This window comes from Canis lupus, chromosome 19 (assembly GCF_048164855.1).
Source record: "Canis lupus baileyi chromosome 19, mCanLup2.hap1, whole genome shotgun sequence".
Lineage (NCBI taxonomy): Eukaryota > Metazoa > Chordata > Mammalia > Carnivora > Canidae > Canis > Canis lupus.
The window spans coordinates 53,881,469-53,908,689 of record NC_132856.1 but is presented as its reverse complement, the minus strand read 5'-3'; the positions used below and the strand labels follow the sequence as shown (position 1 = coordinate 53,908,689).

The 27,221-nt window shown below is 48.6% G+C and overlaps 1 protein-coding gene and 1 long non-coding RNA gene across 5 annotated transcripts in view; one reads left to right on the top strand and one right to left on the bottom strand.

Moving 5' to 3' along the window:
- The window catches only part of ARHGEF18 (Rho/Rac guanine nucleotide exchange factor 18), an 85,479-nt gene that overhangs the window by 32,080 nt on the left and 26,178 nt on the right, over positions 1 to 27,221 (bottom strand). Inside the window, exons 1-2 of one of the 4 annotated variants that reach the window (XM_072787403.1) lie at positions 26,241 to 26,332; positions 24,884 to 25,030 (exon numbers count right to left, since the gene is read on the bottom strand). The exons of 2 other annotated variants lie outside the window; for them this stretch is intronic. The gene's annotated coding sequence lies outside the window, so the exon portion shown is untranslated. Of the gene's footprint in view, positions 1 to 24,883; positions 25,031 to 26,240; positions 26,371 to 27,221 lie in introns of those variants that run through there. One more of the 4 variants, XM_072787402.1, reaches the window with a different exon arrangement.
- Positions 985 to 8,843, top strand: LOC140610895 (uncharacterized). Its single transcript, XR_012012336.1, has 3 exons — positions 985 to 1,129; positions 8,031 to 8,224; positions 8,314 to 8,843. It is a non-coding gene; the product is annotated as an uncharacterized lncRNA (long non-coding RNA).

The following is a 27,221-nucleotide window of genomic DNA, read 5'->3' as shown; positions in this document are numbered from 1 at the left end:
GATGGAAACAGATTAGTGGCTGCTGGGGTCAAGAGTGGTGGATCCAAGTGCAGGGGATGATTTTCATGGCGTTGGAACAGGCCCTGGATCTCAGGGACAGTGGTCACGGGAGTCTACACGGGTGATCAAATGTCACAGGACTGGATGCACTCCCTGTCCGATGCAATTTTCTGTTTTGCTGTCCTATATACTCACCCAGAAGGGAACCACGGGGGAAGCTGGGTGAAGGGTTTGTGTGACTTCTGCAATTTACTGGGAGTCCACAGTGATTTCACAAGGAAAAGTCTGAAACGCACAAAAACGACACCAACAAAAAAATAACCCCAAAACAACACTCATGACCAAGGTCTTGGTTGGCGTGGGCTGAGATAACAAAGGACCACAGACTGGGGGCGCTTAACAACAGACATTTATTTCTCAGTTTGGGAGGCTGGGAAGTCCAAGATCAAGGCGCTGGTAGCCTCGGTCCTGGGTGAGGGCTCTGTCCTGGGTGAGGGCTCTCTGGCTTGCAGCCAGCCAGCCAGCCGAGGTCTCCCTGTGTGCTCAAGGAGGAGAGACAGAGCAAGCCCTCTGGCTTTCCTCTTACAAGGGCACTCATCCTGGGGGCCCACTCTCATGACCTCATCTAAATCCAATTACCTCCCAAAGGCCCCACCTCCAAATACCATCATACTGTGGGCTAGAGATTCCACACAGGCATTCGGAGAGGGGAGACACAATTCAGCCCCTAAGACCCATCAAATGAATAAAAACCACATTTCCTAAGAATGCATTCACATAAAGAACTCTTGTTGCTTCCTGGATGCCTCAGGACGAATAAGCAGCTGCCTCTTCCTTCCTTCCTCTTGACCTCTCAGAGGGAAGACCAAAGGGCATGCATAGCCTCCTCTCAGAAAGGATTACTGGAAGAAGGTGCCCGACACTACACAACCAAGACTCCAGAAAGCAGTTCTGACGGCCAAGGAGGCAGCTCTGGATCAGTTCTCTCTAAGAAGGTAGCCTTCAGAACATTCCGAGAGGGTTACCCTGGAAATGAGACCGGTCCGAGGACCTCACAGCAAGTTAACTTCACTTGGGGATACAAACAGGACTGTGAGGAGTATAAACCTTGATGAGAAAACATGAGAAGGTAAACCTGGTTCTCTGAGCAGCAACCCCTCCAGGGGACCACCGTGTAGAACAAAACAGGCAAATATGAGGATCTTGAGGGATGACCCTGGTTGAGTTACCGGGTGGCCCTGGGCTCAGCTCAGTAGGCTCGAAACCTAGGATGTTGGTCTGGGCTATCACGTTCTGTCCCTTCCTGCTGGCGCAGGACACTTGTGTCCCTGGGATCCCTGGGTCTTTAATAACAGGTTGCTCCTTGTGAAGCTGAGGGTCTTTCCTGGAACTAAGGGGACGGAGTATTGTTGGGTTTATTTTCCTTCCTTCCTTCCTTCCTCCCTCCCTCCCTTCCTTCCTTCCTTCCTTCCTTCCTTCCTTCCATTATTACTTTGTATCCTGGTAAAATAAATGTATAGAATAATTAATCTCTTCCACCATTCAAAAGTGTACAATTCAGCAGCATTCAATACACTCACAATGTGTGTAACCAACACCATCTCTACCCAAAACCTTTTTCATCATCCCCAACAAAAACTTTGTACTCATTAAACAAAAACAACACCCCCACCCCCACCCCCAGTCCCGGCCCCCACCACTTCTAGTTTCTCTGAGGCTTTTGCTCGAGGTGCCTTACCTAAGTGGAATCACACAGTATTTGTCTTTCTGTGCCTGGCTTATTTCACTTAGCATGATGTTTTCAAGGTTCATCCATTTTTTTTTTTTAAAGATTTTATTTATTTATTCATGAGAGACACACACAGAGAAAGAGAGAGGCAGAGACACAGGCAGAGGGAGAAGCAGGCCCCATGCAGGGAGCCTGGTGTGGGACCTGATCCCGGGACCCCAGGATCACACCCTGGGCTGAAGGCAGCACTAAACCTCTGAGCCACCAGGGCTGCCCAAGGTTCATCCATGTTATGGATTGAATGTTTGGTGTTTGTGTCTCCCCAAAACTTGTATGTTGGGGCCCTAACCCCCAGAGTGGCTGTCTTTGGAGACAGGGTCTCCGAGAAGTCATTAAAGTTAAATGAGAACATCAGGTGGGGGGCCCTGATCTCACAGGATCAGTGTCCTTATATTAGAAGAGACGCCAGAAGGGCACTTGGGTGGCTCAGTCTGTTAAGTGTCTGCTTTTGGCTCAGGTCATGATCTCAGGGTCCTGGATCAAGTCCCGCATCAGGCTCCCTGCTCAGCAGGGAGTCTGCTTCTCTCTCAAATAATTAAAATAAAATCTTTAAAAAAGGAGAGAGAAAGAGAGACACCAGAGAGCCAGATGCCTCCCTCCTCCTGCCCCATCTTTCTGCATAAAGAAGAGGGCTCTCACCAGAAACCGAATTTGCTGGCATCTTAAATTTGAACTGCTGGCCGCCGGGCTTGTGAGAAATAAATTTCTGTTATTTCCATACCTCCAGCATTTCTGTGGGGAAGGGTCAGAGAAATATGCTTAGCAGGGCAGGCAGGAAGGTAAAAGGACAGAGAGGGGGACACGGAGCTAATCTTGCCTTCTCAGTGCTGGGCACACAGCAGCCGCTGAACACAAACTGCACAAATTAAAGTCACCAGGTAAGAAGTTTGACTCAGACATGAAGACAGTTTGGGGTGAGACTGTCTGAGCCCATATGGAGCAACTCTGGGGAGCCGGGGGAGGGGAGGACAGAAGTGACAAAGGTGGCAGGAGGGCAAAGTGATTGTGGTTTGAGAAAGGAGAAAGGAAATTCATCTTAAAAACTCAGGGATAGGGATGCCTGGGTGGCTCAGCAATTGAGCGTCTGCCTTTGGCCCAGGGCACGATCCTGGAGACCCGGGATCGAATCCCACGTCGGGCTCCCTGCATGGAGCCTGCTTCTCCCTCTGCCTGTGTCTCTGCCTCTCTCTCTCTCTCTCTCTCTCTCTCTGTGACCATCATAAATAAATAAAATTTAAAAAAAAAAAAACAAACTCAGGGATAGGGACACCTGGGTGGCTCAGCGGTTGAGCGTCTGCCTTTGACTCAGGGTGTGATCCTGGATCCTCCCTGCATGGATCCTTCTTCTCCCTCTGCCTGTGTCTCTACTTCTCCATCTCTCTGTATCTCTCATGAATAAATAAATAAATAAATAAATAAATAAAATCTTTAAAACAAAAACAAAAACCTCAGGGATAGGAGCACCTGGGTGGCTCAGTGGTTGAGCATCTGCCAATTTGAAGGAGCTCCTTTAAAACGAGGTTTGGAAATAAAGACAGGGAGGTGAGTTAACCTAAAACTAACCTGACAGGCTACAATGAAGAAACTGTCAAGAGACTCAGCAAAGATGGGTGGGTGGGGGGAGATCCCCAACAGTGGCACAGGTGAGATAATCCAGGCAGTTTGCTGAGTGCCTGCCCCAGGCTCAGTAAATCTGCAGTGTGGTGCATGCAGGGCTGGGTCATCTTAGACCTCATCCACATCAGTGTGATAACAAGAGTCGGGAGGGCCAAACTGCTGGCCAGCCAAGCCTGCCCTGGCATTCATCTCAGGCCGAGGCTGAGTTCAGCGAGTAGATGGTTCACTGGGACACCAGCTGGGATGGCACCTGGAAAGCTGTATTCTGACAGGTACCACGGAGGGTCAGATGCAGGTGGGCCAAACACAGGCCATGGCAGAACACGCCGGGAGGGTTGATAGAACAATCAAGGGATCTCAGCCATATGTGAGAGGAAGAGTGTCAGAATGGGGGACACTGGCCAGAGAAAAGGAACACAAGGATAGTTCCCCCCCCCTTTTTTTTTTTAAAGGATGGTCCTCTTAAGGGCTGGCCTGCTGGCAGGCGTGGAAACAGACTCTCCTTCTGAGGCTCACAGCACATGCGGTGAGGTTGGCGCATATGAGGAATTCCTAGTTTTAAGAATTAAAAAGTGGGCTCTTGGGTGGCTCAGTGGTTGGGCATCTGCCCTTGACTCAGGTTGTGATCCTGGGGTCCTGGGATCGAGTCCCACATCAGGCTCTGGATGGGGAGCCTGCTTCTCCCTCTGCCTGTGTCTCTGTCTCTCTCTGTGTCTCTCATGAATAAATAAAATCTAAAATAATAATAATAAGAAGAAGAAGAATTAAAAAGCAACCACCCAGTATTTCACAAATCAGAAAGAACCACCACTCCTGTTATAGAACATTTCGTTCCATTCTTATTTCTATTAATTCCATTTATGGGGAACTGCTGCTAATAATCAACCATTTATAACTTACAAAAATTTGCACAGTTCGACCTAATGCCAGAGTGAGCTCCAATTGAAGATACAATTTTGCATTCTGCCTTTCTGCTGAAGACTGTGTCATAAGCATTCATTCCACTGTACTGTACAAGAGATTTCAGGAACCTTCGACAATTTCTTTCTTCCAGAAATCTTTTGCAATGGCTGTGAAACTGCTTATTAAACAGAAATGTTCCTCCAATCGAGTGGTTCCAATGGCTTCACAGAGTTATAATAAAGCCAATGGAACTAGAGGGTATGATGCTGAGGGAAATAAGTCAGAGAAAGACAAAAACTGTATGATCTCACTCCTATGTGGAATTTAAGAAACAAAACAGATGAACAAAACAAAGGAAAAATAGAAGAAGATAAAAACAGAGAAGGAGGCAAATCACAAGAGATGGTGAACTCTAAGGAAACACACTGAGGCTTGTTGGAGGGGAAGCTGGGTGCGGGGATGGGGTGACTGGGTGATGGGCATTAGGAGGGCACGTGGTGTAATGAGCACTGGGTGTTACAGGCAACTGATGAAATCACTAAATTCTACCCGAGGGGTGGCTCAGATGGTTAAGGATCTACCTATGGCTCAGGTCATCATTCCAGGGTTCTGGGATCCAGCCCCGCATCAGACTCCCTGCTCAGTGGGGAGTCTGCTTCTCACCCTCCCTCTGCTGCTCCCCCTGGCTTGTGCTCTCTCGCTCTAACAAATAAATAAAATATTTTAAGAAAATTAAAAAGAAAAATAAATAAATTCTAGCCTGAAACTAATACTACACTATACGGCAACTAACCTGGATTAAACTGGGGGGTGGTGGTGGTGGGGGGTTGGCGGCTAGGTTTCCACTCTGCAAGCGGGCTCAAGAGTGCAGCCTCTCAGATCCTTCAGGATGCACTGGACAGGGTTCTTCTGAGCACTCCTGGTACCCTGGGGACAGAAGGCCCTCCCTCAAGGCCCTCCTCCCCCACCAGGGAATGAGGCCTAGAGGCTCACTTCCCAGTAGAGGCCCCTCCCCATGCTCTTCTGGGAATCGCCTTCATCTTCATAGGACCTTCCCTCCATGCGTCAGCTCCTGATGGGTGGCACCCACAGCACAGCCTTCTGTGGCACCCCAAGGTCCAATGGGTCACTGGCCTTGCCTTCTGTCTACTTCATGGGCCTCACGCCTGTTCCCTGACGGGTCAGCCTAAGCTGCAACCTCCTTGGAGCTAGGGGTTGGGGGGAGCACCCGTGCCCTCCCATCCCACTACCTTGCTGCCCTGTGTCTCACCACATACCAGTTAGTACTTCTAGAGCTTTGGCTCTGACTCCCTGTTCTAGTCATGCACCATTTGCACTCTGCACCCCAGCCACACTGACATGCAGCACCAGGAGCCTCCTAGTCATGGGTGCCTTGGCTCGGGCACCCCTTTGCCCGGCAAGCCTTGCGGCCTGGCCAGAGTCCCTCTGGGTTGCCCTTCCTGCTTCCCACCCCCACAGCCTAGGCCTCCCTGCACCCTTCCTTTACCTTCATGCACACTACTGGTTAGGGCTTTTATCATACTGCCTCATGCTCCACCGAACCTTGACCTCTAGGAGGGCAAGGGGCAGGTGTCACTTGACATCTCTGGATGTCAGCACTGCTTTGATCTACGCACTGGGCCAGCCCACTCCCAGCATGGGTACAAAGACCTCGTCTCCATCAGGTGGAGAGGTTGGGAAGATACCCAAGGGTGAGGCCTACTATTTCACCTTAGAGGCAATCTGCTGGGATGCCTGGGTGGTTCAGTGGTTGAGCACCTGCCTTTGGCTCAGGTCATGATCCTGGGGTTCTAGGATCTACCACATCTGGCTCTCCACAGGAGACTGTTTCTCCCTCTGTGTCTCTCATGAATAAATAAATGAAATCTTAAAAAAAAAAAAAAAAAAAGGCAACCTGCTGCTTTCAGGGCTATTATTTCTGGTGGGATTTTTGAAAAAGCTCCACATTAACAGGCTGTGTGGTTACTGGATTCTGCTTGAAGGTGTTGGAAGGACATGGTCAGGAAGTGAGTGACTATTTATCGCCATGGCTCATGCCTTAATGAACTCCTCTGCCCCCAAAGCTTCGTGCACTTCTTCACCCTCAGATATGCTGTCAGCTGATCTAGCTCCTGCCTCTACAGCACTGGCCTCTGGGCCGCATGCTCTGCAGTTGACCTTTCCCAGCCCACTCTTCTCTTTGAGTCTCTGTGGGAGTCTTGCTACCCTGGCTGACTTCACAAGGACAGCCCTCCTCCTTCTGATGCTCAGAGCATCCCCATCCCCAGGAAACACACATGCAAGCCTGCCCTTGGCCCCAGCATGTGGGCTTTCCTGACAGGTTTTCATGCTTTGTGTTTGCAGGAAGGCCAGAGCTACATTATTTGCCCTGAGTCAAGGTTAGAGGCCTCGTGGCCTCCAGTTTGTCAAGGGAAAAACAGGGGAGGGGCCATTGGTATTCTCATCTCTAAGCCCCAAGAGCAGGACCTGAGCTCCTCAGCCTCCTCCAGCCTCAGAATTCTGAGTTGCCTTCCTCTGAAATGCAGAAGGCTCTTGAGATCCTTCCAACACTGCAAGGTGACCCATGATAAAAAAAAAAAAAGAGTTGTGCTAGCACAGTAAGAAAAACTGTAGGATCCAGGAGCACCTGGGTGGCTCAGTCAGTTAAGCATCTGCTTTTGGCTCAGGTCAGGATCCCGGGGTCCTGGAATCAAGCCCCGAGTCAGGCTCCCTTCTCAACAGGGAGTCTGCTTCTCCTCCACTTGTGTGCTATTTCTGTTTCTCTCTCAAATAAAAGAAAAAACAAACAAAACAAAACAAAACACTGCAGGGTCCATGGTGAGAAACCACAAGTCTCCCATGAAATCCATTTGGAGCTGCTTTTCCTTCTGGAATGTCTGAGTCTAGGATGCTCCGCAGTACAACACATACATGTTGCTTACTGGAAATATTAACACAAGATCTTAGTCCTGGCAAGGGTGGCCCATTCCGTTCTAGCTCTCCCTGAAGCAGCCTAGCATCATTTCCGTGACAGGTGTAGAAAAACATCACTCTGATTTTGCACAAGAGGGAAAATGAGGCCGAGAGGGGACAGGTAGGCAGAGAACTAAGTCTCAGTATCCAAACAACCAGAAGTCGGGGAAGTACCCGCTATACTACCGAGGGGATGAATCCTCCTTGTCCTCAATAAACCTTAACTTCAAAGGGCTTTTTTTGGGGGAGGGGGTGCGCTAGCTTTCTCTATTGATAAATAAGGCATTTCTCCAAAGTAATGTCTAATACCAAGATGGCATTTCTCTAAGTCGTCCTTTTTAAATAAAGATAAGAACTAATGAAGGCTAAATTGCGACAGTGAGTCATCTTAGGGGAAGGGGAAAAAAGCGAACAAAGGAGAACATTCTTGGGCATAAATCCAGTCGGCTGTGTGTTACTGTCCCAAAGTATAGAATGTGGTATGAACTCTTCACCTGCAGAGATTCATTCCTGGCTGATGAGAAATGGTCCTCACCAAACACTGACAAGGGCACATGAGAAAACATCACCTATGCCACTGTTACCTGGACTCGATCCCTCTTAATTAATAGTACAAGCGTAAACATGAATGTAAAAAAAAATTACAACTAAAACGAATCAATATTCTCTCTGTCATTCACAAGGGTCTCTCTGTACCCCGATCTGTATCTGCAGGGTGTTCACATTCTTTTTCTTTTTTTTTTTTAAGGTTTTATTTATTTATTTGAGAGAGTGCGCATGCACGAGCATGAAGCCCAACGTGGGGTTCGATCCCAGGACCCTGAGATCATGACGTGAGCCGAAGGCAGACGCTTCACCAGCTGAGCCACCCAGGCGCCCTTCACGTTCATTAACCACAGTGGACACATACATGTTTCACGTTCTCTCATTGCTCTGCTCTTTGTAAGCTCCACTTTAATTACTTTTCTGAATTACTTCTCTGTTGTAATTGTTCTGTCTGTTGTTAGACATTCGACTCACTCTAATTTCAGACAAGAGCCTCAAGGAGACAGCGTTCTGGAGGCAAAGGTCAGATGTTTTATGATGTTAGATTGATATTACCAAACTGCTTTCCCAAAGGACTGCACCACCCAGGACACCCTTGCAGGACAGTAAGGATAAAGACAGAGAATCCACGAAGGTGACACGACAGAAGGATGGCCTCATTTTAGCTGGGTGGGATCATGGGTGTTCCTTCTCATTTCTCTAGTCTCTAAATTTTCTGCAATGCTTATATGACTTTTATAATTAAAAACAAGAAAGGTGAGCATGAGGAGGAAGCTGGGTGCAGGGCCTATTTGTAGGAACTCTCTGCACAATCTCTTTAGAACTTTTCCATAAATCTAAAATTATTTCAAAATACAAGTTTGAGAAAAAAGCTCAAAGCAGATGGTGATAATTTCTGATGCCACCCCAAATCAGCACTGCGCCGGGTTTTGCATGGCCTGCTCCTGTTAGGTTATGTAAGATCCACGGCTTGGGTTTCTTCCCCAAAGCGTGGGGTTGCAGAATTAGGGGCATTCCAGTACATGACTGTTCTCTTCCAAAACAGAGGGGGTCAGGAAGAGTGGGGGTCTGAATCTGGACTCTGTCATGGGCTGCTACTACCTCGGCGATCTTGGCTAACTACGTAGTCTCCCTGAGATTGTTTCGTCATCTATGCGGAACAGTAAATGCAGTCCACCTCATGGGGCTTTGGGGAGGATCCAGTGAGGAAATAAATCTACGCACAGATGTAGGAACAGGGCAAGAGGCCAACTGGTTGGCTTCCTCATGCCTGCCCCTAATATCCAAGCACCTCATTAAAGAAAGACTGACATTTTCCTGCACATAGACAAGACCGTGGGAGTGGGGTCAATACCAGAATACACAAAATCTTGTGTATTGGAAGTGGGTAAACTGGGGCTTAGCTCCTCCCATTGAGCCCTGCACTGTCCAGGCGGTCACAGCCTTTGAAAGGGCTAGGTTTCCCCCAAAATAATAATGATAAAAGTTTGCAAGTTTGTTTTAAAAGCATAAAAATACCTCTTCCCACGGGAATAATGGTGTCTGAGTAAGGCAGATCCCCAACCCTGACAAGCCCAGGTGATCAAGAAGGTGACATGTTGACATGTTAGCAAACAAGTAATGGGAGCTGGGAGTGTTCCAGAGGGGAAGATGAGTCATTCTTCCTGGTGGGGGGAGGAGGAAGGTTATGGGGTCACCTGCACTGGGTCTTGAAGGATGAGTAGGAGATCTTTAGGAGGAAAGAAGGAAGGGGGAAGGCCATTCCAGGGGAGGGTGGTGAGGGGTCTGGTGGGGATCCGTGTGGGGTGGGCAGGCAGGGGGCATGGGAACAGGGAGGGGAGGAGTGTGGCCAGAGATGAGGATCAAAATGCAGGCTGGTTATCTTGGAAAAAAGGAAAAAAGAAGAAAAAAAAAAAAAGGCAGGCTGGGCTGGGAGTGTGTGGTGTCACGTGCCACTCTAGGGCACTCTGACTTCCTGATGGGGAATCATAGGGGATTTCAAGTGAAGGCCAAGCAGGATGAGACCCATGCTCCTAGAGAGAATGGTGATGGCATGGGTGAGCAAGCAGAGGAGGCAGAGGGATGACAGAGGGAGGGAACCAGTTCAGCGGTCTGCATGCCAGTGACGATGTCCTGAATGCTGGCAGGGAGTGGCCACAGAAGAATGGGAAGATTGAGACACTGGTTTGGGCCACTGGGTGGTACTCCCAGGGGGTGGGACTGGAGGAAGCCAGGGAGAGGGCACAGTGGCACGAGGAGCACGGGGGTTCTCACCGTGGACCCCGCCAGTTCAAGATGTCACCAGGACGTCAGGACAGAAGTCCTAAAGGCAGCTGAAAATACAGGGTAACAGTGAAACCTGGGACTATCTACCTGGGGGCAATCCATGTGTAGAAACAGCTGGACTATTCAAGGGAAATAAGATGCGAGTAGTTGAAGACTGTGATTCTGAAGAACAATATTTAGTCCAAACAGGGTTTTGCTATGAGTGGTCTGCTCTTCATCCTGGGTGAACAGGTACATTATTTTTAAAAAAGACTTTATTTATTTTGGAGGGAGGCGAGGGAGAGAGAGAATCTTAGGTAGACTCCCCCTGCCAGCTCCCCAGCACAGAGCCTGACGTGGGGCTTGATCCCACAACCCCGATTATGGCCTGAGCTAAAATCAAGAGTCAGATGCTTGGGGTGCCTGTGTGGCGCAGACGGTCAAGCATCTGCCTTTGGCTCAGATCATGCTCCCAAGGTCCTGGGATCAAGCCCTGCATTAGGCTTCCTGCTCAAGACAGGGGGTCTACTTCTTCTTCTCCCCACTTGTGCGCGCTCTCTCTCTCTCTCTCAAATAAATAAAATCTTTAAGAAAAAAAGAGAAGAGATGCTTAACTGACTAAGCCACCCAGGTGCCCCAAACAGGTACATTCTTAAGCGACTCCTATTTAACAGGTCTCCTGTTAACAAGCCTCTCCTCCATCCAGGTGCACAACTCAGGATGAGGCAAATGAGGCAGACAGGAGGCTCTGCGGCCCTCTGCCTGCAGACATTTGCTTAACTAGAGCCATTTCTAATCTATTCCAGAGCCATATATGCCAGTAGTACTCATTATTATATATATATTCCTTAACAACAAAGTGCTACTTCAACTCCTGAACCACACAATGCAAGAGTTAGTGTTTCTAAAACTTAAAACCAAGTCACTTAAAAACAAGCAAATGAAAATACTATCTGATGAGAAGAAGGTGATCTAACACCACCCCACTAGCCCAAATTAGGGGAAACTGATCATAGAAACCTAGAAATGTTCACTATTTCAAGGTTTTCCTGAAATTCTCATTAAATGGAAATTAGAGTGCAGAGACTGTACTACAGGCCTGGTATTTATTTTTGTTCTTAAGTAATCTCTACACCCAACACAGGGCCTGAACCTACAACCCTGAGATCAAGAGTTGCATGCTCTATTGACTGAGCCAGTCAGGTGTCCCTCTACAGGTCTGATTTAAAGCAAGAAAGATGACAGGGATTTCCTGTCTCCAAGGAAAGCCCAAAGGATACCAAAGGATTGACAAATAAAAGTATGTTTATCTACTTTAAGTTAAAGGACGTATTTTAAGGCTTGTAACTTTAAAAAAAGGGCCCTGCCCAGACTTCCCGTGTGACTCGTTCACACCCGACTCAAACCTACCCTCCAGCTGGCTGGTCTGGAGCCTGTGGAAGAGCAGGTGTCGTGGGCAGGTTGTCGTGCACAAGCTGGGGTGGCTCCACAGAATGATGAGTCTAATGAAGAGAGCTTTGGAGGAGGGCGGATAGGAGAAGACTGGCGCATAGGTATCCAAGGCCAAAAGTAGGCTCTGGTCAAGGGCAAGGGTGTGCTCCCAAGACAGGCTGGGGATGGGCCATTCTTTTTACTGGGGATGGGGCTCCATGGGCTGCGGTGAAGTTCTGTTGGCGGGGGAGGACAGGCAGGGACACATGTGGGTTGGAGAGAACACACACCCCTTAGTGTCGAAGTGAAGGGAAAGGTGTGCCAGGAAGCCAAATCTGGGAGGTCTCGCAATCACTAGTGCTGGGGAAGACCCCTGGGAAACAAGTATTTGGGGAAATGCAAGAGAACTATGAATCTCCTTGCAACACCCTACGGTCTCCACTTCCTCTCCTTCTCATGCCCTGGAATCCACAGGGTCAGACGGTTGTGCCCTCCTCTCCATGGCTCCAACCATCTCTATCGCTACAGACAGTGAGCACTCAGGATCTGCGACATTTAGGTCTAGAAAGGCTCCATCAACACTGAATTAGTAAACACTGAGCAGCCTCTGCTTCTAGGGAATTCAGGTTCCACAAGACTCTGGTCGTATTTTTTCTGGTCATATTTTCGTCAGCCCATCAATACCTCACCTTGTTTTCCGTGTGTTTTGGTTGGAAGAGACCTTATTCAATATGCACTGCTGCATCATAAACACTGAACAGAGCCAACAGCTCTATAACCCACGTCTGAACGAGGTTTGCCTGATATGTGTATTTTCTTTGCATCACAGTCTTCTTGTGCCTAGCGACAGTACACAGCATGTTGGTACAATGCTCAGGGCCACTTTCAACAGCAAAATAGCCAACAAAAAGCACAAAAATGCAAAAACGTGGCACTAAATACACCGCAAAAAGGACCCTTGTTTGATAGAACGAGTTCAAACCAAGACAGTGCGGGCCCATGCGCCTTGGGGGTTACAGATAATTGTTAGCCAGTGGTGAATTAAAAAATCTGGAATCCACAAATAATGAGTGAAGCATATTTGGGTTCTTAGAGGAAACTCCACACACGTGGGGATCTCTGTTTGTTGTTCGTTGTTGGCACAAGGCCTGGGGCAAGGTGAATGCTCAATAAATATTTGCTGAAGGAAGGGGCAGAGGGAGACCTGGTCTGGGGCAGGTCAGGGGAGAAATGAAGAGAAATGAAGCGGGCAGAAGGACAGGGTGGAGGGAACAACTGTGTGTGTGAAGGTTCTGTCATGGGCCTTTGGGATCCTAGGAGTTTATACTATTATCCTGAAAACTGAAGCCACTGAAAAGTTTATGCATGGGGCACCTAGGTGGCTCAGTTGGTTAGGTGTCTGCCTTCGGCTTGGGTCATGACCCCATGGTCCTGGGATCAAGTCCTGCCTCAGGCTCCCTGTTCAGCAGGGAGCCTGCTTCTCCCTCTATCCCTCCTCCTGGCTTGTGATCTATCTCATGCTCTCTTTCAAATAAATAAATAAAATAAAATAAAGAAAAGAAAAGTTTACACATGAGGTCTTTGATCACATTTGCCCCCGGAAGCAGTGGCTGCAGTGGGGAGAACCTGAAAGGGGATGCAGGTGGATGCAGGGTGATGGGCAGGGAGGGGGTTGGGATTGGATGCAGGTGACCAGGGAAGGGCACAGCCAGGGGCCAGAGGAAGGGAGAGGTGGTAAGTTCGATTTGAGTGAAGTTGCCCAAGCTACCTCTGGTGACTCAAGGTGATGGCTGACACGGAGCTCAGGAGAGAGATGTGAACAAGAGCAGGATATCTGCAGAAGACCAGAAGGCAAGGAGTGGGCGAGATTCCGGGGTGAGGGAGACTGCTTTGCAGAGCTCCTGGGATTGAACCGGATGAGACACAGAATTAGCTATCTTTAGGGTCCTGGCTCTGTTGCCAGTTTTCTTGGTACAAGAACAACCTAATTTAATTATATTAGTTTCTTTTGGGGGTGGGTGTGGGTAGGACTGCTGTATCACAAGCACTGGCTCAAACTATTATTATCCTTTTTTTTTTTTAACTATTATCCTTAACTGAAATCTCAGAGTTGCTCCTTTAGGCTGTCATTCCGTTCTAATTCCCCATCCTGTGTTTCTGTAGTTGCTTATTTAGATCGATGGTTCTCAACCAGGGGGGATTCTGCGTCCTGGCCAACATTCGGCATTGTCTGGGAACGTTTTTGACTGTTATGATGGCTGGGGTACTCCCAGCATTGAGTGGGTCACCACCAGGGATGCCGCTCAACGTCCCACGAGCACAGGATGGCTCCACCACAGAGAATCACCTGGCCCCAAAGGTCCACGGTGCCAAGGCTGGGATGATTTAAGAGGCAGGCACAGGAGCTGAAACATTCTTCAGACTCATGTTAACCCTGCTGACTTCAGCCAGTTGTTTCAGTCACTGAGATTTCTGGGTTCTGACTCCATGACACTGTGATGAAGGTCACCCCTCCAGCTGTCAGCTCCAGCTTTGATCATTAAACTTTCTACATCTTTTATCTTTCTAAATTACATAGTAAACTGGCAGTCAGGACAGAGGACAGAGCCCAGGGGCGGTCCCTGTCTATGTTGACCCAGGGACACTAATTAATACCCGTAAGGAGCTTTCATCTAACTAGTTATGAGCCTGGTTACAGGATGATTAGCTCAGAATTATCTTAACACCTGTGTGCCCCAAGAATGTCGTGGGGGACCCGATTAAGTGCCTCCCACTTCCACATGTTCCACCTCGTTTCCCTGGTCTACTGGGCTGGATAGTTGTCACTAGAAGAGGAATGATGAGATATGGTTTCTTCCTAATGATTCACACTGGCTTTCAGGCTTATGACTGCTGTTGCCTCCTTAAACACCCCCTCTTCAGTGGCAGGAGTCATCTGGTCTGCGGTTAGGAGGCCACACCAGGCCAATTCTTCTGCTTCCTTCCCAGGCCTGGGACCACCACCACCTCTGGTGATGCACCTCAAGACGTCAGAAGTTGTAGATATATGACACTTGCTTTTCAGTTCTTGCAAGACTCTACAGCGTCAGATGCAACCAGTAGAAAAAACTCATAAAGAAACTAAAAAACCCAATTCAAAAAGTGGACAAAGGACTTGAACAGACATTTGCTCCAAAGGAGATACAGAGACAGTCAACAATCACATGAGACGATGCTCAACGGCACTCATCATCAGGGAAATGAAAATCAGAACAACAAGAAGCCACTTCACACCCACTAGGATGGTAGAGTTTTTTAAAAATGGGAAACAGCCTGGGTTGATGAGGATGTGGAGAAACCAGAATCCTCATAGATTGCTGGCAGGAAGGGAAAATGGTGCAGCTGCTGTGGACAAGTTTGGTAGTTTCTCAAAAAGTCAAACAGAATGGTAACAGCCAGCAATCCTGCTTCAGCGTGTATACTCAAAAGAATTAAATGCAGAGACTCAGGGACGCCTGGGTGGCTCAGAAGTTGGGTGCTTGCCTTTGGCTCAGGTTGTGATCCTGGGACCAGGAATCGAGTCCCACATCAGGCTTCCTGCAAGGAGCCTGCTTCTCCCTCTGCCTATGTCTCTGCCTCTCTTTCTCAGTCTGTGTCTCTCATGAATAAATAAACTCTCCAAAAAAAATTAAAAACAGAAATTTATTAAAAAAAAAAAAAGAACTTCTGTCTGCTTTTGAACATGAGAGACTCCTAACTCTGGGAAACGAACAAGGGGTAGTGGAAAGGGAGGTGGGCGGGGGGATGGGGTGACTGGGTGATGGGCACTGAGGGGGGCACTTGACAGGATGAGCACTGGGTGTTATACTATATGCTGGCAAATCGAACTTCAATAAAAAAAAATACCCCAAAAAAATAACTATTTGCTTTTATTGCTGGCCACTCTAGGTGTGACAGACCTACCAGCTTCATCAAGAGACAAGCTCCAGGATACAGGGAACTCTGCAGGACCCCACCCTGCCCCTTGAATGGTCTGGAAGGGCCCTGCCTCTGCCTTTTAGGGACCTCAGCAATTAGCAAGGATGGTTAATGAACCTATGAGAACAAAACCCCGTTCCGTTCCATCGGGGTGTTTCGACTCCTTCGGATGAACAAGTTTAACCAGTTCACAGGGGCCAGCCAGGTGCAGGTGGCTCTGGAACATTTTACCAAGAGAGAAGTAGTCACAATCACTCCTAAAGGATGACATCGACACCAGTGGAAATGACCTTTCAATGTGGGGTCGATGAGGGGCAAACCTGGTCAAAGGGACAGAGGGGTGACCCCTTGGGCTGGAAGGTGACTGCTAAGAAAGAGAAAGTTGGTGTTTCACCTCATGATTTCATGGTTTCACCTCATGATCTGAGAAAAGAGCGTGCAGATGCCCTGTGCTGCCCGGGCCTCTCCTGGAGATCACCTGTCCCCCTTTGCTCAACTTTACATTGTTTTTGGTGTCAGTAAGGACAGCACCACCCATGCGTAGTTCAGACCCTGAAAAGCATATGCCATGTGAGTTAAGCATTTTGTGTGACCTGGGTACAAGCCAGGGGGAGGGGGAGAGGGAGAGGGAGAGGGAGAGAAGCAGACTCCCCACTGAGCTAGGAGCCTCAAGCAGGTCTTGATCCTAGGACCCTGAGATCATGACTTGAGCCAAAACCAAGAGGGGGATGCCTAGCTGACTGAGCCACCAATATGTATTTTTTTAAAAAAGATTTTATTTATTTATTCATGACAGAGAGAGAGAGAGAGAGAGAGAGAGAGAGAGAGAGAGGCAGAGACACAGGCAGAGGGAAAAGCAGGCTCCATGCAGGGAGCCGGACATGGGACTTGATCCTGGGTCTCCAGGATCACACCCTGGGCTGAAGGTGGCGCTAAACTGCTGGGCCACCGGGGCTGCCCCATATGTATTTTTTTTTAAAAAAACTTTATTTGGGAAATAAAGAGCAAATGTTAGCAGAGGTGGCTATAAGGAGGGCAGAGGAAATCAAACACTTGACAGAGTCCAGTGGCTTTCTCTTTCACCAGATAAAAAGCATTCTGTTAAAGGTGGAAGGCAGGGAAGAAAACACATGCACATACAATGCCAGAAAAAACCTGTTTGCTTCCAGTAGCCTGGGGAATTACTCAAGGGCACTGCATTTCTGTAAAAAACCGACAACTGAAATGGTGTCAGGGGTATTGAGGCTCCATAAGGAGCTCCCAGTGCAAACTCACATCTGAGAGAATCTCCTGTCCCCTTCACCTGTGTCCCTCACCAAATTTACAAAATCGGAGTCACAGCCCTAGAAACAGAATGGTAAAAATCATGAGTCCTCTGCAGTGGTGAGCAAGTTCCAGCCAGAGGGCCAGCCACCTATTGTTGTAAATAAAGTTTTATTGGAACACAGCCACGTCCACTTGTTTCCTGGTTGTCTGGGGCAGCTTTCAGGAGTAGCGGCAACAGGCGCTGTATGGTCTGCAAAGTCTAAAATATTTACTATTGGCCTCTTTGCAGAAAAAGTCTGCTGGTTCCTGGTCTACCTTATCCACTTGGTTCGTTCTGGAAGGGAGGGCCTATTGCAACAACCAAAATGCACCCAGCAGGGCTCATGTGGCACTAGAAGCTCCTGCTTTTAATCCCCAACACACGGAAGGGAATGGAATAAAGGAAGCAGTGAAGTGGATTAACTGTGTGAACTCATTACCGAATTCCAGAGCCCTGAAATAGTCTATGCTGGTAGCAAACAGGTATGAGGTTGCTTTCCGAGTGTCTCAGGATCCCCCACACTGCTAAGAACGCTGGCTCTAACTATTAATATAAGTCGGCAACCAGCTCCTGTATCAGGAAAGTTCCAGAACCTTGCAAGGCCCTTTACTAGCATTCCTTTTAGTACTGCAAAGGTGTGAGCTTGAATATATTTTAATATATTTCACATCTCAAGGTCAGGAAGAAAGCAATTTCACGTACTTATGTAAGCTAGGTGCAGGGCCAAGCATATGGGCCTGTCTTTTCCTCCCTAAATTGATAAGACTTTTATATTTGATGAAGGAGGTATCTGAATGCATGGGGGAAAGAATAGATTACATAGGGACAGGGAGACAAGCAAACATTCAACACATCGTAGCATCTGGCACCTGTTTATATTGTATAGCAAATTATATTCACAAGGGAATCAGATTTAGAAGCTTTTCAAGCAAGAAACTAGGCCTTAAGATCTCCTCTGCTTTCCTCTCTTCGCTTACTGGGTTGAGTGAGTCAATGTCTAATGCTTATTTTGACTTTAAATCATCTGAAAATTATAACATGTTGTAAAAAATCTAAGAAATGAGTACCAATAACTTGTCAACTTGTTCTCATTTACGAGTCGCTGGAAATAGAAGGCTCCTGTGGTTGGGTGAATATGGTCCCCTCAAAATTCATGTCCACCCAGACCTCGGAATGTGGCCTCTTTTGGAAAGAGGGTCTTTGCAGATACAATTAACTTAAGGATCTCAAGATGACATCATCCTGGATTAAGGGTGAGCCGATGACTGGCACCTTTACAAGGCAAAGAAGATTTGGATGCAGAGAGATACACAGATACACAGACAGACATGCAGAGGCGAAGGCCAAGTGAATACAGAGGCAGAGATGGATGTGATACAGCCATAAGCCAAGGAACCATGGCCTAGGGTAGCCTTCCAGAATCCTTCCCTAGAGCCTTCAGTGGAGGGTGCGATCTTGCAGACACCTTGATTTCAGTCTTTTAGCCTCCGGAACGGTGAGAGAATAAATTTGTTATTTTAAGCTACTCAGATGGTAGTGATTTGTTACAGCAGCCCTAAGAAACTAGTACAGTTGTCAAAAGTCAAAGCTATTAATTGAACTGCTAAATGCTCCATCCTTTGCTAAACTTTTTCCTACACTGTGGTGCACTGGGATCCCAAGGCAATGTTCTGACACTGAGGACTGTGACCCCTTAGTGAGTTGGGGAAACAGCTTCCCACAAAATAAAATAGAATGCAAAGTGCCAGAGTCTATCATGAGCAATAAAGAGGAGTATTCTTATTTGGTAAAACTCTGGATTCCATCGTGTATGTGTGTACTAGTTTTCATCGTGGTCATGGTCAAAATCAAACACATGGTAGAGTCCCAGAAGCCCCTATCTCTGGGCCCATCTGCAAGGTGAACCTTCTAGACCAACGGAAAGCTAACTCAGTTTGGAAAATCTTCAGGGGGAAGTAGATTTGTGGTCACCAGAGGCTTGGGAACTGGAAATGGGAAGTGGCTGCTTGTGGCTCCTTGATTTCCTTTTGGGGTGAGGAATACATGTAAATATATTAAAAACCATCAAATCATATGCTTTAAAGGGGTGAATGTCATGGTATGTGTATTATAATACCCCCATTTAAAAAAAGCAGCAGCTGACTGGCTGATTCTGTGGACAGCAGGGAAAACTAAAGGGCCTTCCCCTTTGACAGGGCTTTTGGAACATTCTAGAAGAGGGAGAACCACCAAAAGAAGGTTTAAGCTTCCTGCTAATAAGCTGGGTGGAGCTAAGAACACACTCAAAAGCACTAATTTACAAGATGTGACTTCAAGGGGAGCCTGGGTGGCTCAGCGGTTGAACATCTGCCTTTGGCTCAGGGCATGATCCCAGAGTTGCAGGATCGAGTCCCAAATCGGGCTTCTTGAGTGGAGCCTGCTTTCTCCCTCTGCCTGTGTCTCTGCCTCTCTTTCTCCCTGTCTGTCATGAGTAAATAAACAAAGTCTTTTTTTTTTTTTTTAAATGTGACTTCTAATTAATCCTCAAACTTCTGGAGCAGCCCATAGTAGTTACACTTCATTTTTCAAAAATTTATCTTTACTTATTGGTACATACATTCTACACTTGTTTAATGAAGTTATATTTTTAAGATTAAAAAAAAGCCCCCAAATCAACGGCTAAGCTATGTTTTGACTGCTGCAACCCTGGTACCTGGGACACAGCAGCGGCCTGGTGTTGAATGAATGAACGAACACACCCAGACCCTGCCCAGCCCTTCACAAGCAATCATGATCCTATGAAATGAGGAATGTTATTATATTTCTAATTTGAGAGACAGGAAACTGGTGTTTAAGTAGCAGCTCTAATACCACAGAAACAGGCCTGAGCTCCCTGCTACCATCTTTCTGCTCACGTGTGTATAGAGAAGGGGCAAGGAGGGTGGCCTGCTGGAGGCACACAGAATCCTTAGTGAGGCCTAGAGTGCTAGAAACTTCCAGAGTAAAAGGGAATGCTGGAGGGGGTGGGGGTGGGGGAACAGGTCCCAGGTCAAATGAGGATTGGAGCTTTCAAGCACTGGAGATGGAAAGTGGATGTGCGCATTCCCTACAGCTGCTGTAACAAATTACCACAAACTGGCTGAAAACAGCACAAGTTATTCTCTGGTGGGGCTGCAGAGCCTAAGGCTGAGATGGGTCCGGAGGGCTGCCACCTTCTGGAAGCTCTAGGGGAGAACATGTTTCCTGGCGTTTCCAGCTTCTAGTGGCACCTGCTGTCCTTGGTTTCCTGCCCCTCCATCTATGCCAGAGGCCATCTATACCCCCATCTATACCTTCTCACCTCTCTCTGACCTCTGCTTCCACCATCACACCTCCTCCTCTGACCCGGACCCTCCTGCCTCCCTCTCATGAGGACTTTCTGGATGATATTGGTGTCACCTAGATAATCCAGGCTCACCTTCCATCTCCAGATCCTTAATCACACCTGCAAAATTCCATAAATTGCCATAGAAAGCCACCTATTTGCAGTTCTTGGGGGTTAGGATGTGGGCATCTCTGGGGGCCATTGTCCTGCCTACCATACTGGTTATGACGTTTTCACACCAGCATGGTGGGAGAGGTGGTGGGCTATAAATCACACAGCAGAGGAAAGACGCAGATGTCCCCCCAGGCTCCCAGGCCACAGCTCCCCATGTAGAACGTGGAGGACAAGGGTGGCTGTTTCCCGCTGCGAATGGATAGAAAAGCCCCAGAACTGTAAGGGCTTATAAGAGTCCCACTCCCAAGGCTTCTCCCTCGGGTTACATAAGCACATTAACCAGATTGTGGCTCTACTGTCACATTTATTTTTTCATTTCTGATGGGTCTCATATCACTCAGCTGCCAGGTTCTCTGCCTCTGCTACCTCCAACCCCTGGCAGGCAGTGACTGCTATCCTGTTCCGCCCCCATCTGGTCCCCAAGCACCACCTCAGGGCCCCTGATGGTCTATGATGGGCTACTTTTACTGATCTTAGACCCTGGAAGCCTTGGGATGGGGTATGTGGTTGGGGGTGAGGGGAAGAGACCCTGATCTGAGGGCAGAGAACACACCTTCCTCCTTTCTAGGGCAAGAGAAACTTGAGATCCAAACTGGTCATACTGACAGCACCTACATGCTTCAGGGTGCCCGTAATGAGAAAGGAAGAGTTCTAGTAGCCGATGACCTCAGGGCCCGTCCGTCCACAGGGTCACCTATATCACACTCTCTCCCACACTGTCAGCGAAGCCCTGACACACCTCCCTTTGAACAGGTCCAAGTCTCACCTCTTCCCACGCTGTCCCCATTCAGGTCCAGGTCATTTCTCAAAGAACTTCCCTGTCTCCAGCCTCTGCCTTTTCAAAGTGGCCTCCACCCACTGATGGCAAGGGCCATAAAGTCCTCCACGGTAACACGCCAGCCCATAAAATGCCCAGCTCGGTGCTCCCTGGCTATACCTGATTAACAGTACCTATTTCTTGACTCTGACCTTTTTTTTTTTTTTTTTAAGATTTTTATTTATTCATGAAAGACATAAAAAGGGAGGCAGAGACACAGGCAGAGGGAGAGGGAGAGGCAGGCTCCCCGTGGGAGCCCGATGCAGAACTCAATCCCAGGACCCCTGGACCATGACCTGAGCCAAAGACGGACAGGCTCAATCACTGAGCCACCCAGGTGCCCCTTGACTCTGACTTTCACACAAGCTGCTCTCTCTTTATCAACAGCCGACTCTTGGCCTAACCACCACACCTCAGGAGAGTGGGCTTTGCGGCCTGAACCTAGGCTACATCCATAGGGAGATTGTGACCCCACATCTCTGCCTCAACCTTTGTCACGATGGAGGGCACACAGGACTTGGCAACCATCTCTTCCGTGGCAGGGACCCATCTACCATCAGCTTTAGGAAAATAAGAATCTATTAGTGTCAGCAATCTGACCCCGTGCCATTTGTGTTAGAGAGGTGCTCCCTATTTCTTTAGGGTTTTCTTCTCTTTCCCCTTTGGATTTCTAGCTACCTAGTTTCTTCTTTTTTTCTTTTTAAGATTTTATTTACTTACTCATGAGAGACACAGAGACACAGGCAGAGGGAGAAGCAGGCTCCCTGCAGGGAACCCGATGCGGATCTCAATCCTAGGAAACTGGGACCACGACCTCAGCCAAAGGCAGATGCTCAGCCACTGAGCCACCCAGGTTCCCGCTAGCTACCTAATTTCAACCCGCTTCTTGAAATTCTGTCCCATGCCCATAACCATTTCCACTGTGCTTCAAATTCTCAGGCTGTGTCTTGTCTGCCTCTCTCTTATTTAACAGTTTTACGGAGATGGAATTCACATACGTTACACCTCACCCTTTTATGGCATACGATTTCATGGCTTTTAGTGTATTCAGGATTGTGCATCTATCACCACAATTTTAGAACGTTTTCATCACCCTGAAAGCAACCCTGCACGCTTGGCAGTCACTCTCCATTCCCCTCCTTCGAGCCCCAGGCAACCACTAACCTATTTTTTTGTCTTTATATATTTGCCTGTTCTGGCTATTTCACATAAATGGAATCAGAAGATATGTAGCCTTTTGGGACTGGCTTCTTTCACTTAGCACGATGTTTTTCAAGGCTCATCTGTGTTGTTAACACGTATGAGAATGGCATTACTTTTTATTGCTGATATTGTATAGCTGGATCACATTTTATTTTTCCATTCATCTGATAGACATCTGGATTGTTTTCACTTTTTGGCTACTGTGAATAACACTCCTGTGAACATCTGTGTACCAATCTCTGTGTAGACCTATATTCATCCCTCTCAGGCATATACTTAGAAGTGGAATTGCTCGATCATATGGTAGCTCTGTGTTTAACTTTTCGAGGAACTGCCAGACTCGTTTTCCACTGTGGCTGCCCCATCTTACGGCCCTACTAGCAGTATAGAGGAGGGTCTCAGTTTTTTCATCTTCCCATCCCTCTTTAAATTTTTTGATTAGGAGCCTCCAAGTGGACATTGCAGAAGATCACAAGAGCCATCAATCACCACATCCTGGTATTATGAGCACCACAGAGCTGACTCCCTTCCTGCTTCCTATGCCCACAAATGCTGTTCTTTGCTCTCTATTATGTCTGGTCAGTTACTTATCCATTTCATTTTTTAAAAAAATATTTTATTTATTTATTCATGAAAGAGAGAGAGAGGCCGAGACACAGGCAGAGAGAGAAGCAGGCTCCATGCAGGGAACTCGATGTGGGACTCGATCCCGAGACACGGGGATCCTGGCCTGAGTGGAAGACAGACGCTCAACGGCTGAGCCACCCAGGGGTCCCTCCATTTCAGTCTTGTGAGGGGACTAGTAAACTCATTAACTAACACCACTATGTGGATGGCTCCTCGATTTATTACTCTTTCTAAAGTCAATTTCGCTCAGCAAATCAGAGCTATCCATAAACAGTACATAAATATCCTTGTGCACGGGAACATGCTGCCAGCTAAGGTCCTTTCCTCCCTCTGCCCCATGCTGCAATGGAGCCAGGGGGAACCTGCTTAGACTACCTCTTTTTTTTTTTTTTCTTTGGCCTTTCTCAACTCACCTCCTGAAAATCACAAAAATAACCAGATGACAAAATGTTCTGAATTAGACAGTGGTGACAGTTGCACAACTCTGTGAAAGTATTAAAATCCACTGAATGGCACATTTTAAAAGGGTGAATTTTTTTTTTTTTTTAATGATAGTCATCAGAGAGAGAGAGAGAGAGAGAGGCAGAGACATAGGCAGAGGGAGAAGCAGGCTCCATGCACCGGGAGCCCGATGTGGGATTCGATCCCGGGTCTCCAGGATCGTGCCCTGGGCCAAAGGCAGGCACCAAACCGCTGCGCTACCCAGGGATCCCAAAAGGGTGAATTTTATGGTACTTGAATTATAGCTCAATAAAGTTCCTATACTAAGAGGGGAAAAAAGGAGTGACATAAGTTTAAAATGTAACCACCCACGATGTGTTAAATGTATATTCTTAGTTGAATCTTTTCTTTCTTTCTTTTTTTTTCTTAGTTGAATCTTTAGAATTTTTTTTTTCATGGGATCCCTGGGTGGCTCAGCAGTTGAGTGTCTGCTTTCCACCCAGGGCGTGATCCTGGAGTCCTGGGATCAAGTCCCACATTGAGCTCCCTGCAGGGAGCCTGCTTCTCCCTCTGCCTGTGTCTCCACCTCTCTCTCGCTCTGTCATGAATAAATAAATAAAATCTTAAAAAAAAAAAAAGAATTTATTTGCTACTTTGAACACAACCAACTGCAACTTTATACTCAGTTGAAAACTATCTCAAAAGGGGAGGAGGAAGCAAGTTGAATCTTACACTCAAGGGCAATTTTAACAACAAAAAATAAGCACCCCAGCAGGGGCTCTTTTACTGAGGACATTATTTTAATCAGTTCACCCCCTCCCCCATCAGTCACATTCCTCCTCCAGAAAATTCCTAGGGCAGCTCCAGAGCTGCTACAGGAATTATTTTGCACCTGGAGAAAGGGTTTTCAAAACAGAGCAGCTCTCCACCACTTTGGGGGGCGGTGGGTAGAATTCAACTAATAAATAACAAAGAAACAAATTGTTTGGACTCTGTAGAGTTTTAAATTACTTTAAGAGTGCTGAGACGAAAAGGTTTTCAAAGTCTTAGAGGGAATTTGAAGAAATGGAAACAGGACCTAGGGTGAAAGAGGAAGAATGAAGGAGACCTTGACACAAGGATCAGAAATATGCTAAACATGTGGTAGGTAAACACCCAGGGAGGCACAGCTGGTGACCACAGCCCTAGTCCCAGGGGCTGGTGACAAGGGTAATGGCCCTGCAGCCAGTGGTAATTGCTACTGTGTGACAAGAATGAAAATTATAACATAGCTTATGCCAGAAACAATGTACGTGCCACTTCAGCTTTCAAAGTGGGGGCATTCTCAAGTCAACTTAGGAAAAAGAGAAAGGAAGAAAAGAATCAAAGAATCGCTTTTTCCATTTCTCTAGGCATGCCCCCTAAAAGGAAAATAAGCTATATAATAAACCCAGACAAATGTTTACAAGAATTGAATTTATCTTGGCTTTCTGGCATTACGCTCTTACTCACTTTAGAACCTTTTTCTCTAAAGGGCTTGATCCACCGAACAGCAAACTCCTGGTAAAGTGGACGCTCTGACCCAGTCCAAACAAGAAGCGAGATGCTCAAGTTTTCCAGACTCTTTGTTATTTGCAGTGTCAACCTGAAAACACAGGCCTGGGGGGGGGGAGGGGGGGGCATGCACATATATAACACAGACTATATGACATTTATTGAGAATTCACTATATGCCAGGGACTCTGCTATGCACATTACACATATTACCTCATTGAATCTCTAACTAATCCTTATTCCCGTTTTAAAGAGGGGGTGGGGGGTGGGGAACCGAGGCTTAGCAAGGCTGCAAGGCTACATGGCGAGTATGTGGTACAACTGAGACCAGCACCCAGATTTGATTTGACTCTCAAACCTGCGCTCTTGACAGTTCTCCACACAGCTGCAGGATTAATCATTCACCCAGATACCTGCAAAATCATCCCAAACCGCCCTTGGCCATGGGGCTGTTCATCAAGCTGTCCTGAACTCTCTCTCTACCCAACAAGAAGAAAGAGGCGCTTTGAGGCTTTTGGCTGGAGCTCCACTCTCCCCAAAAGAGACGAAGGGGTGGGGGGTGGGGGGGAAGAGCTGTGCTCTTCATTCACTTCCACGGTAACACTTGAAAGAAAACTTTTTTTTTTTTTTTCTTTTTCCGCCCAGGAAAACTTTGTAGACTCTGCACCAGCCATCTCTTCTAACGCTTCCATCACAACAGAGCAACAGGTTTAAAAAAAAAAAAAAAGGACAGGGAGAAAATAACTACCACAAACCATGCAAGGATCAAGGGCCTCGGATTCCTCCCTGCAGTGAAGGCTGCCCTGCATCATCTAAATTCTTCCACGGGGAACCGGGGTAAGGAAGATTCGGTTTGGCTGCCCCCTGAAGCTCCCCCGAGCGGAGGGCGTCCACTCCAGGGGGCGAGTTCTCTGCAGAGAAGCAGCCGCGCGGCGCGGGTTACGGCTGACGGGTATCACTACGGCCCCGGTCCTGCCCCGGGCGCTCCTCAACCCGGAGCCCGGTGACCTCCCTCTCCCGAGCCGGGGGAGGCTGCACCGCCCTAGGGCAGGAGCTCCGAGAGGGCCGCCGGGCATCGTCCGCACCCCCGCATTCGCCAGCCAGAGCCCCCATGCACTGAAGGGGCAGCCTGACCGGCAGGACCCGCCCGCCGGCTCCGAGGGGTCCGGGATGGGGGGGGGCCCGGCCCGAGGCTGAGGCAGCCCCGGGGGTCCCGCGCCCGAGGCCGCCCCCCCGGGGCCCGACGGCGCCTGCCCGAGGCACGAGGCCTCCCTCCCGAGCTCCGTTCTTCACGGGCCCGCCCCGCTGCCCTCACCTCGGCCCGGTCCCCCGCAGGCCGCTCGCCGCCGCCGCTGCTGCCGCCGCCGCTGCCGCCCGGCCTCCTCGGATCCACAGTGGCCCGCAGCCCCGGGGCCGGAAGCGGGAAGCCGCGCGGGCGAACTGCGCAAGCGCGGCCCCGCCCCGAAGGCGGGACAGGGGGCGTGGCCCCGGAAGGGGGCGGGGCTCGCGGGGCTCGCGGGGCTCGCGGGGCTCGCGGGGCTCGCGGGGCCAGGGAGCTGCAGACTTTGCCAGGGGCTGCGCGGGGACCCGGCGGGGAGGGGGGTCTTGTGGGGGACCCCGGGACCGAACCGGGAGGGTCCTCGCGATGGGGATAAGGGCGATCCTCGGGGGCGGATCCGCGGGGCTGGGGTGGGGGGCGCCTGGGCACGTCTACGGGGATCGAGCCTGGGGTGAGAAGCCTGGGGGCAGGGTGCAAGCCCCTGGAGAAAACAGGTCCGTCACCTGCGGACAAGGGGCAGCGCCGATTACAGGAAGCTAGACACATCTGGGGAAAATGAGCCATATGCCTCTCCCAGACACCCCAACCTGGGTACAGCCGGATGCCCCCCACGCACACCGGATACCCAGACAGGTGCCATCAGATACTCAAGACATGGGGCCGTCTATCCCCAAATAGGTCAACGCCCCACCTCGTCAGTTACTCCAAAATATCCAGACTCTGAAGAGCATGCCAAATACCCAAAAGTACCAGACGTTTTCACCCAGGATCCCTACAGAAGCATGCCAGAGACCCTACTTGCAAACTTAGACACTCCGCCAAAACACATGCCAGAAACTCCAAAACAGGTATTCAGCACCTAAAATACATGCCAGCTCCACCCCCCCCCCCCCACACACACACAGGTGTTCTTAGACACCCAAAGACATGCCAGATGGCTCCCCCAGCGCCGCCACCCCGCTCAGGTGCCATCAGACTTCCCAGTCCCGGAGGCAGCTTGTTCCAATCCGGGCCCAC